Source organism: Bos javanicus, chromosome 6, assembly GCF_032452875.1.
Source record: "Bos javanicus breed banteng chromosome 6, ARS-OSU_banteng_1.0, whole genome shotgun sequence".
Classification (NCBI taxonomy): Eukaryota; Metazoa; Chordata; class Mammalia; order Artiodactyla; family Bovidae; genus Bos; species Bos javanicus.
The window spans coordinates 116914316-116923899 of NC_083873.1; positions in this window are offsets into that span (position 1 = coordinate 116914316).

The following is a 9584-nucleotide window of genomic DNA, read 5'->3' on the forward strand; positions in this document are numbered from 1 at the left end:
GCATCCAGACCCCAATAAGATCGTTCTCGTGAGATGTTAGTGTGCCACCTTCTCAGTCACCTGCTCTCAACCCCTCGTCTCTGGTTCACTGGCCTGCCGCGCGGAGAGCAGAGCAAGCTTGGACTTGCTCACGGAAGAGCCGACTGCTCTGTGCCCGCCCGGCAGATCAGTGCCTGTGCTGTGTGCCGCCTGGCTTGCCTGCTCTGGTCAAGCCCACATCCCCCAGATTGGCCAGGGGCACCATCCGCTTCCATGTGGGTCTGGCCGGTGGGCACTGCTAGTAGGCGAGGGTGGAGGGCACTCCCACTGTGCCCCCCAGAGTGGGCCGTGAGCCCCCGCTTCCTCCAGCGAAGGGCCCTGGTTGACCTCTGGGTGCTCGACACCCTGGATTCCCTTCCCAGGGCTGCTGCACAAATTCCCACCAACTGCTTGGCTGAAATTTTGTCTCTCCCAGTTCTAGGGCCAACAATCTGAAATCAAGGTGTCAGCGGGGCTGTCCCCTGGCCCACACTCCCCAGCCCCATCTCAGACTCTAGGGGAGGGTCCTTCCCACCTCTTCCTGCCGCTGGCTGTCCTTGGCTTGTGGCTGCATCGGCCCCAATCTCTCCCTCCATAGCCACATGGTTTTTCTTCTGCTGTATAAGGACACTTGTCTTTGGATGTAGGGCCACCCAGATAATCCAGGCTGATCTCTTGATCTCATGAGCTTAATTTAATGACTGTAAAAGACTCTTTTTCCAAATAAGGTCGCATTCCCAGGCTCCAGGAGCGGATCTCCCTTTTGGAGGCCCCCTCCTGCCCTTCACCACACCTCCCCCCGTGGTGGCTGGTACCTTTGGTGCTGCCCATGGTTTGAAGTGGTCGCTCCACTGCAGCCTGTCTCCAATGGCACCGTCGGGTGGCATCTAGGTCAGAGTTCAGGAGCATTTTCACGGCTCTTGGCAGAGGACTCTGCCAAATTGCTTCCAGAGGGTCTGACACTGCTCTTGCCAGCCCCGGAGGAGTCGCTGCCCACTTGGCCCCACCCTTGTCACCAGGGGAGGGCACTGCTCGAAGGCATTTTTATTATTCTTGACAAAATAATTTTATTTGTTCACAATTATTGTTTCCAAGTCAGCACGTTCAGCTGGAGCAAGCTGTCCCACGGGACCTTCTTCAGACGGCAGGAGTGCCCCCATGCCGGTTCCCTGGGATGGCCAGTGGAGGCGGCCTCCAAAGTGCCCCTGGTAGCCAGGGTTTCGTCACAGCCTGTTGACAGGGCATCTCCCCCAAGACCCCCTGTAGCTCGGCCAGGCTGAGTCCTCCTCAGGCCCACTGGAGCCCAGGGCTTGCTGTTGACCCCTCCCTGCCCACTCCCCACCCCCCAAACACTGACCCCACCTCCCAAGGACCACAGCACTGGGAAGGAAGGTGGGTGTGGAGGCTGAGGGCAGCCGGGCCCAGCCCAGCCCAGTGGGTGAGTCAGAGCTGGGCGGCCCTGCGTGCTGGGGCTTGTGCGGGTGAGCGGGCTGCCGTGGGCCCTGGGTGCGGATCCCAGCGGGCTGTCAGCACCCAGCACCCCCCTCCGCCCCTCCTCACCCCGAGCCCGTCCTGGGCCGACACTGGGTGCACGGCGCCAAGGTGCACTCAGCTCGGGGCAGTTTCAATCCCCGCCCCGCCTGCATCCACAGCTCTCCTGCCCACCGTGGCTGCCACAGTGCCCAACGGGCACCCGTCAATGCCAGAGCTAAGCCGGGGGCCCAGGGCAGGGGAGCCCCAGCCAGAGCCTCCCGCTCAACCCCCTCAGGGACTAAGGCCCAGGGAGGGGCTGCCGTGAACTCGGGACTGGGCTGGGGGAGACCGAGGCCTTCAGGTGTCCAGTGCCCAGCTCCTCTTCCAGGAGGCTCTGGGGAACCCCCGCAGGGGCGGCTCAGTCTCTGAGCTCCCCCCTTCTCCCAGCACACATCCCCACCGTCTTTGGAAGTCACCGCCACCCCTGCCTGCTGTCAGGGCCCAGGACTCAGAGCAGGTCAACAAGGGATGAGCAGGGGCCCCTGGGACACCCTGCTGGGCTGGGCTGAACTAGGTCCCTCCCCCCAAGGAAAAACAAGCGGACCTGAGAGAGGTCGTGTCTGACTCTTTTTGACCCATGGACTATAGCCTGCCAGGCTCCTCTGTCCATGGAATCCTCCAGGCAAGAATACTGGAGTGGGCAGCCATTCCTTTCTCCAGGGGATCTTCCCAACCCAGGGATCAAATGTGGCCTCCTGCACTGCAGGCAGATTCTTTACCATCTGAGCCACCAGGGAAGCCCTGGTGTACATCGTGGGTGATTTCTGCCTTTTAAATTCATTCTCTGAAAATAAAAAGCACAGTTGACTTGCTCATTATAGCAGAGATTTTAAAGAACATGGAAAAGAGAAATTCCAAGGTCCACTGGCCAACACTAACTGTTGTACAAGGTCCATAATTTTAGCTCCGAGCTTCCTGGCAGGCTGAGCAAAAAGGGCAACACCGTGAATCACGTGTTGTTGGAGGCTGTCTTCTCGGATGTGCGCTGACAGCACCGGTGCAGATATTCCTGCCCTTGGTTCACGCTGAATGCTAGGCCTCAAATCCTGACTTCAGGTTTGGAAAATGTGGTTGCTCCCAGATGAGCAATAAAAGAGCAGTGCTGTCTGTGGACAGGAGAGTGACGGTGGGCGGGCGGGGTTGTGGCGTGGGTTCTCCTGAGTGCCATCCCAGCTAGGGGGAGGGGCCAGGGAGGTCTACCCCCCAACCCCTCACTGGAGCCTGGCACAGAGGGCTGCCTCAAAGCGCACAAGGGCAGGAGGTGCTGGCTGGGGGAGAGTCTGGCCGGGGAGGGCCAGCACGGTGCGCCGGTGGCCCCCAGGGGGGTGGGCTGGGGAAGGAGGGCGGTGGAGAAGGACCACAGCTGGCCAGGGAGGGGTTAAGGCCTCCACAGCTCCCGGGGCTGGCGGGGGCCAGGCCGGTAGCCACTGAGCAGCTCAGAAATCTATTTTCCTAAGCGCTTGGCATTTGCCTGAAACCTCAAGTGTATTTTCCCTAAGTTTTATTTTTTCTTTGACCCCAAACTCTGGTAAATTTAAGGGAAATTTAATTATGGTGTTTTGGGTCCATTTACACTTAAACCTTCTCAGCATTTTTTCCAGGACCCTTTTGGAGTTCAGCACGTCTTGGGAGCCTTCTAAATGAGCGTTTTTATTATTATTATTTTTTGAAAAGGTTTTACTCCCCCTGCCCCCACCCCCCAGGACCAGCCTTCCTGCCAAGAATAAACAAGGCTGACTCCACAGGCTCCGGCTGAATTAGGAATCCATCCCCGGCCGCCAGGCCAGCCCCACAGCACGTCACGCCCTCCTCCGTCCGCCAGGCAGCCTTCACCCTCCGAGCAATGCCCCTTCCCCTGGGTCCTGTTGGCCCTCCCGGGAGGGGGTTGTCACCTGCTCCGGGAGCCTCAGCCACATGCCCTCCCGGGGCGGGGGGACCTCAATTCTTTGCTCTTGGCCCTGCCAGTCCCTGCACGGGTCACCCACGGACCAGCGTCCGCCTGCTGCCAGCCAGAACCCAGGAGTTCAGAGTGGCCACAGGATCCCACAGGTGGCGGTGGCCTCAGCGTCTGTGGCTGGAGGCTGTGGACACTGTCTGGTCCAGGCTGGGGCCAGGACATACCCCCCAGGAGGCAGACTGGGGCACCCCACAACCTGGGGTGGACCTGGGGACAGAAGGACCGAATTCTGGGGTTATGTGGCCCCTGGCAAAGAGCCCACAGGGGCCACCTGCTCACACCGGATGCAGTGTCGGTCCTGTGTGACGGAGGGGGGGGGGGAACCCGGGGGCGGAGAGCCGCAGCAGGGGCACCCCAGGGCGTGGAGCCTCAGGGGAGGACCCTGGGGCGTGGAGCTGCAGCTGGCAGAGCCTCCCTGGGGACACAGTGACCAGGCGCACTGCCCACTGCAGGGAGGTTTCCTGGCCTTGGGGAAGGTGCGTGTTCCTGCACTGTGTGGCCCTGGGGTTCTGGGAGAGAAGGCTTTGGCTGGACTCTGCTAACCCCAGACCCCACGGCCTTCTATCTCCCCCAGTAGCCGCTGGGAAGGAGGGATGGGAGCGGTGGTCCCCGGGACTCCTTCCGAAGCCCAGGTGTTGGGGCTTTAAGGAGAGGGACTGTAGTTCGTGAGGGATCTTGCCCAAGAACATGCTCCTGCGGGAAACCTGCTATAGTCACACCCCCCCAGGGAAATGGGGCTTCTCTGGGCACCCCCAGGCCTTGATGGGGGTGCTTGGAGCCCCAGGAGCCATGGCGCACACGGGCTCTGGGAGGCACGTATTTAAGCTGAAGAGCTGCCTGAGCGGCCAGCACGGCCCGTTTCACACAAGGGTACACTGAGGCGAAGCAGCGTGGAGCTCCTCCCCGGGGTCTGCCCCACACCGTCTGCTGGGCGCTCGCTCAGGGCCAGGCCAAGCGGTCCTCCCAGAGGGAGGCCTTCCAGGGCCAGGGGGGCGGATGCCCTGGCCTCCTCCTCGCCCCCCACCCCTGGCCCCCAGCCTCCGGGGGCTCCTCTGCCTAACGGCCAGCCCTCCGGGGCCGAGTCCTGGGGCCAGTGGGGCCAGTGCTGCTGGAGGGTGCGCCTCTGGCCTGCGTTGTGTCTGAGGGCCACCTCTGCCCACGCTGGCCCCTCCCAGTGCTCAGAGGCCCCCTAATAGAGACATCTCTGAGGGGCCTCCTGAAGCCCCCCGCCCCTGCCTGCCTGCCCCAGAGCCCAAGTCCGCTGACAACTTTATTGTCCTCCCAGCCTGGCCTGCAGGCGCTGAGGGCGTGGTCCAGATAGACCTGGGGGATGCGCACACAGCCAACCACCGCCCAGGCAGCGGGCGGCTGAGTGAGACAAATGACCCCCACCCCCTGCCCGCAGGGCCACGCCCATACCTGCTCTGTGCCCAGCTGAGACCGGACCACCCGGCAGCCCACCGCCAGGGAGTGGCCTCCTGGGGACCCCCAGGCTTGGGGTGAAAATGGGTGGGGGCGGCCTCCTGGCCAGGTGAGACCCCCAAAGCTCTGGGGCCGGGGTCGCCCCAGGCTCCCCTCCTGCTGCCACACTGCTCCAGGGAGCACCCCCAGGGCTCAGCTCGGGCCAACCCTGCTCCAGTTTCCAGCCACACCTGCCCTGAGGACCAGTCACCCCCACCCTCCCTGGCCCAGGGTCAGCCTCGAGCCAGACTGGGTGGGGGCGGAGTGCCCCAGGCCAAGGTTATCTCAGGATGAGGGTCTGGGTTGTCTCAGCTCAGATCAAAGAGCCTTATCTGGCCAGCGCTCCCTTCCCATCCCAGCAGCCTCCAGTCCTGCCTCCCAGCCTAACCCTCCCCCACCCCGCTCCAGATGCCTCCCAGGCCGTCCAGCGCAGCCCTGATCCACAGCCCCGCAGGGCCCTGGTCTCCGACAAGGCCCTGACTAGCCTCCCCAAGCGCGTGGCCGGGGAGCGCCCTGCCCGGTCAGCAGTGGAGGGCCATGGGGCTGGGTCTCTGGACTGTGTGGTCCACCCCCAGGGTGGGCAGTACAGCGAGTGACTGCGACAGCGGGCAGGTGGGCCCAGCGGCCCGGGGGGAGCCAGGCACGCGGACACTCTCGTACGTCTGCACGCACGTGTGTGCGTGTGTCCGCCAGCCTCCTGGCTTCTGGGGGCAGCCTGGGCCCAAGCCCTCAGCATGGGGAGCCAGCAGAGGCCCATCAAGCTTCTGTGGGCCCCAGCCTCCTGTCCTGCTGACTAGCCCTGCAAGCTCCTGCTGTGGACGCCACCCGCCCGCCCGAGCAGTGAGGGCCGGGCCGGGGCCCGGAAAGCTGGGTCAGAGCAAGACTGGGCGGGGTCCCCACCATGCCTGAGAGCGTGCCCTGTGAGGGCAGGGGCTTCAGATCCCAGCACGGCCGGCCCAGGCTCGCACACCTGTCTGCACGTGTGTGTGTGTGCTCGTGCGTGTGTGCCCTGCCGCTCCAGCTGACAGCCTCCGCACAGGGATCTGGGTGTCCCCGTCCCCACAGCCGTCCCCATCACCTGGCCAAGGGCCACCTTTGGCCTTGCAGACTCTGAGCCAGCCCAGTTCCCAGACTAGCCACAAAGGCGGGCTGCCCCCGGCCCCGTGGACCTGCGGGGCTGAGAAGAGGAAGCTCAGGTGGACAGAGACGCTGTCTGCCTGCTCCAGAGGAGCACACAGCTCGTCAGGTCAGAGGGGCACACAGCTCGTCAAGGAGGCCTCCCCACGTGCTGTGGCTGTGAAGTCCTGCTGCTCCCGGGCACCCTGCCCTGACTTGCACAGGTCGCCTCCTGCGATGCTTGCCCTCAGAGAAGCCCCCAGGGCTTAGGCCTTGGGCTGGCCTTGGTGCTCAATGTTTATTGTTCTGGTGGGGGGCCTGCTTATCCTGGCCAAGGGCCAGGCACCCAGCCCCAGGGCATGAAGAGTCCAGGGCCCCAGCTTACGCCCCTGCCATCGGCGGGCCACATTCTGTGCCCATGGCCAGGTGCAGCTGGGGGACAGGCCTCACCAGGGCTGGCTAGGAGAGGGGCTGTCCACACTCCATGCTGGGGTGAAGCAGCACCCCCGCCAGGTACTTGGGTGGCCTCCTAGCTGCATCCAGCCCACTGAGGGTGGGGCATGTGCACGCAGTCATCCAATCCTGTCCAGCTCTTTGCAACCCCGGCGGACTGTAGCCCCCATGAGATTGTCTAGGCAGGAATACCGGAGCGGGTTGCCATTTCCTTGTCCAGGGGATCTTCCTGACCCAGGGATTGAACCCACATCTCCTGCAGCTCCTGCATCGCAGGTGGTTTCTTTACCACTGAGCCCCCTGGGAGGGCTTCACCGAGGGTGCGTGCCTGTGTGTGTGCATGCGTGCATACTGGTCGCTTCAGTCGTGTCTGACTCTTTGCGACCCTATGGACTATAGCCCACCCGGCTCCTCTGTCCTCTGGAGTGGGTTCCTCCTCCAGGGGATCTTCCGGCCCAGGAATTGAACCTGTGTCTTCTGCTGCTGCTGCTGCTGCTGCTGCTGTGTCGCTTCAGTCATGTCTGACTCTGTGCGACCCCATAGACGGCAGCCCACCAGGCTCCCCTGTCCCTGGGATTCTCTAGGCAAGAACACTGGAGTGGGTTGTCACTTCCTTCTCCAATGCATGAAAGTGAAAAGTGAAAGTGAAGTCGCTCAGTCATGTCCGACTCTTCACGACCCCATGGGCTGCAGCCCACCAGGCTCCTCCGTCCCTGGGATTCTCCAGGCAGGAGCACTGGAGCGGGCGCCATCGCCGTCTCCGGTGTCTTCTGAGTCTCCTGCAGACAGACTCTTTACCCTCTTAGCCGCCTGGGAAGCCCCCTACTGAGGTTGCAGAGAGCAATGAATCTTTAAAACCAAGAGCTGGTGGAAAGCCTCAGATATCCCCTGGTTCCCACGCCTTCGTCCCTGCCCTAACCTTGTCCAGCCCCGGCCTGTCCACCGTCACCGCCAGGACAGCCTTAGTCCAGCCCCCAGAACAAGGCAGCTCCCCCCCAGGGGTCACAGGCGGGTGGCAGGAGCCCTCCCGTCAGCTCCCTGTGACTCTGCAGCGCCCACTCTGGGGAGGCCCCTGGACACCTGGCCTTGCGGACCTGGGGGCTCAGAGTGTCTCTCCTTCCCCTAAGATGTGCTTACCTGCACACACACACAGACACGTATGCTCATACCCACCACGCAGCCCAGACACTTCTCGTAAATTGCTCCAGGGATTGCAGGCCGCTCTCTGCTTTGAGCCCACAGAACTGGTAGAGCCAGAAACCCAGCTCCTAAGGCAGGTGGAGACTCGACGGGGGCCGGCCCACCCCCGGGGCCTCTCGGTTCGGGCCCTCCCACCCCCAGATGACCCTCAGCAGCAGGGGGCCAGGCCCGCGACCACCTGCTGCTTTGCCACAGGCCGCCGACAGAGGTGCCCTCCAGCCCCGCCCAGACCCACCCTCCCCGCCCCAGAGGGAGGTGGTCCTGGCTCTGCGGGCTCCTGAGGGGTGGCTGCGGCCTGTTCATGAAGTGAGGATGGCAAAGGGGGGAAGAGCCACGGGCCGAGGTGACTGGGCAGGCTGGCCCCGGTCCCTTCCTGTGCCCCCTGCAGTTCCACCATAGAGGGGGCTCCTCCAGAACCAGGTGGGCCCCCACCAGCAGCCAGCTGACTCAGAGACCTGGGCCGAGCCCCTGAGGACAGAGGCTACGAGGTTTCTGGGATGTACGTTTGTGACCCACAGGGTTGGCGCTGAGGGGTCAGGGGCTGTCCCAGGGGAAGGCTGTAGCACGCAGGCCACTGGTGCCAGCCTGTGCCTTGGCAGACCTTGCTACTCAACTGCAGCACCGTCTCTGCCGCCACGGCCGTGGTCTCAGCCCCTGTCCTCCAGACGGCTGCCCCCTACCCAGGGACTGGAAACCCACTGCCGAGTCTGCCTGCAGCCCCCCACGGCCGGGCCTGCAAAGGCCTCAGCCAGGCCCTCTCCCCCCACGCCACCCAGCCTCCACCCAGGTCTTTAGTGCTGCTCCCCGGGGCTCCGCCCTCTATCCTGGACTCCTGGGAGTCCCCGTATTCGAGGTGCGGAGCCCGAGGTGACCGGGGGACAGAGTCCGGCTGAGTCTCCTGAGCCCTTGCCAACCTGGCGTTGGGCGCTGGGACTGGAGGCCTCTGGCCCCGAGAAAGCAGGCCCTGCGGCCCCAAGAAAGGCGAGGGCTCTCGGGCCAGAGCAGCTGCGGGGCTAGAGCCGGCCACCGGCCCTCCCTCGCGGCCCGGAGCAGAGCCTGGGGGACAGCTGGCCACATGCGGGGCTTCCTCTCTGCTCGGGTGGGGCTCCCACAGCGCCCCCAGGATGAGCAGCAACCCCCGGCCACGTGCGGCTGCCAGCTGCTGCCAGCTGGGGCTGGGGCCGGCTGGCAAGGCCACGGCTGTCCTGCCAGGTGGGCAGGACTAGCGGAGCACAGCGGCCCACTGATGGTGTCCCGAACAAAGCCATCTTCCCGGGGTCACCCGCCGGGCCCCGGCGCCCACCGAGCCCCCAGCCACCCGCCTCCGGCCAGGGCCCTGCCCTCCGGGAGCACCCAGGCAGGGCAGACCTCAGCGAGTCCAGTGGGATGCCAGGCGTGTCCCCTGCTCAGGGCAGGACACATCACCAAGTCCAGCACTCACCATGGCAGCTCTGCCCAGGTCTCTAAGGCTGGCCTCCACTAGAAGCTCTCAGGAGCACAAAGGGCACCCTTCCTCCTAGGAGGCAGCTCAGGCTCAGGGAAGAGCCCAGGTCCTCGCCTTGCAGACACGTGGCCTGGGTGCTTGGATGGGGACAGGGCAGGATCCGGGCTGGCCAGCTGGAAGAACACAGAGTGGCTCAGAGCTGCCCCACCCGGGTCCAGGAGCCGTCCTGATGAGGGCTAGGACTGCAGGTCCACGGGCGGAGGCTCTGCTGGGGCTGAGGGGCGGGGGCCTTGGGTCCCCATCCAGGAATTGGGGCTGAGACAGAAGGAGATCGCATCTGCGGGAGCAGGCCCAAGGGCGTCTGCTGTGCAGGTTTGAGCTTCAAGCTGCTGAGAAGACACA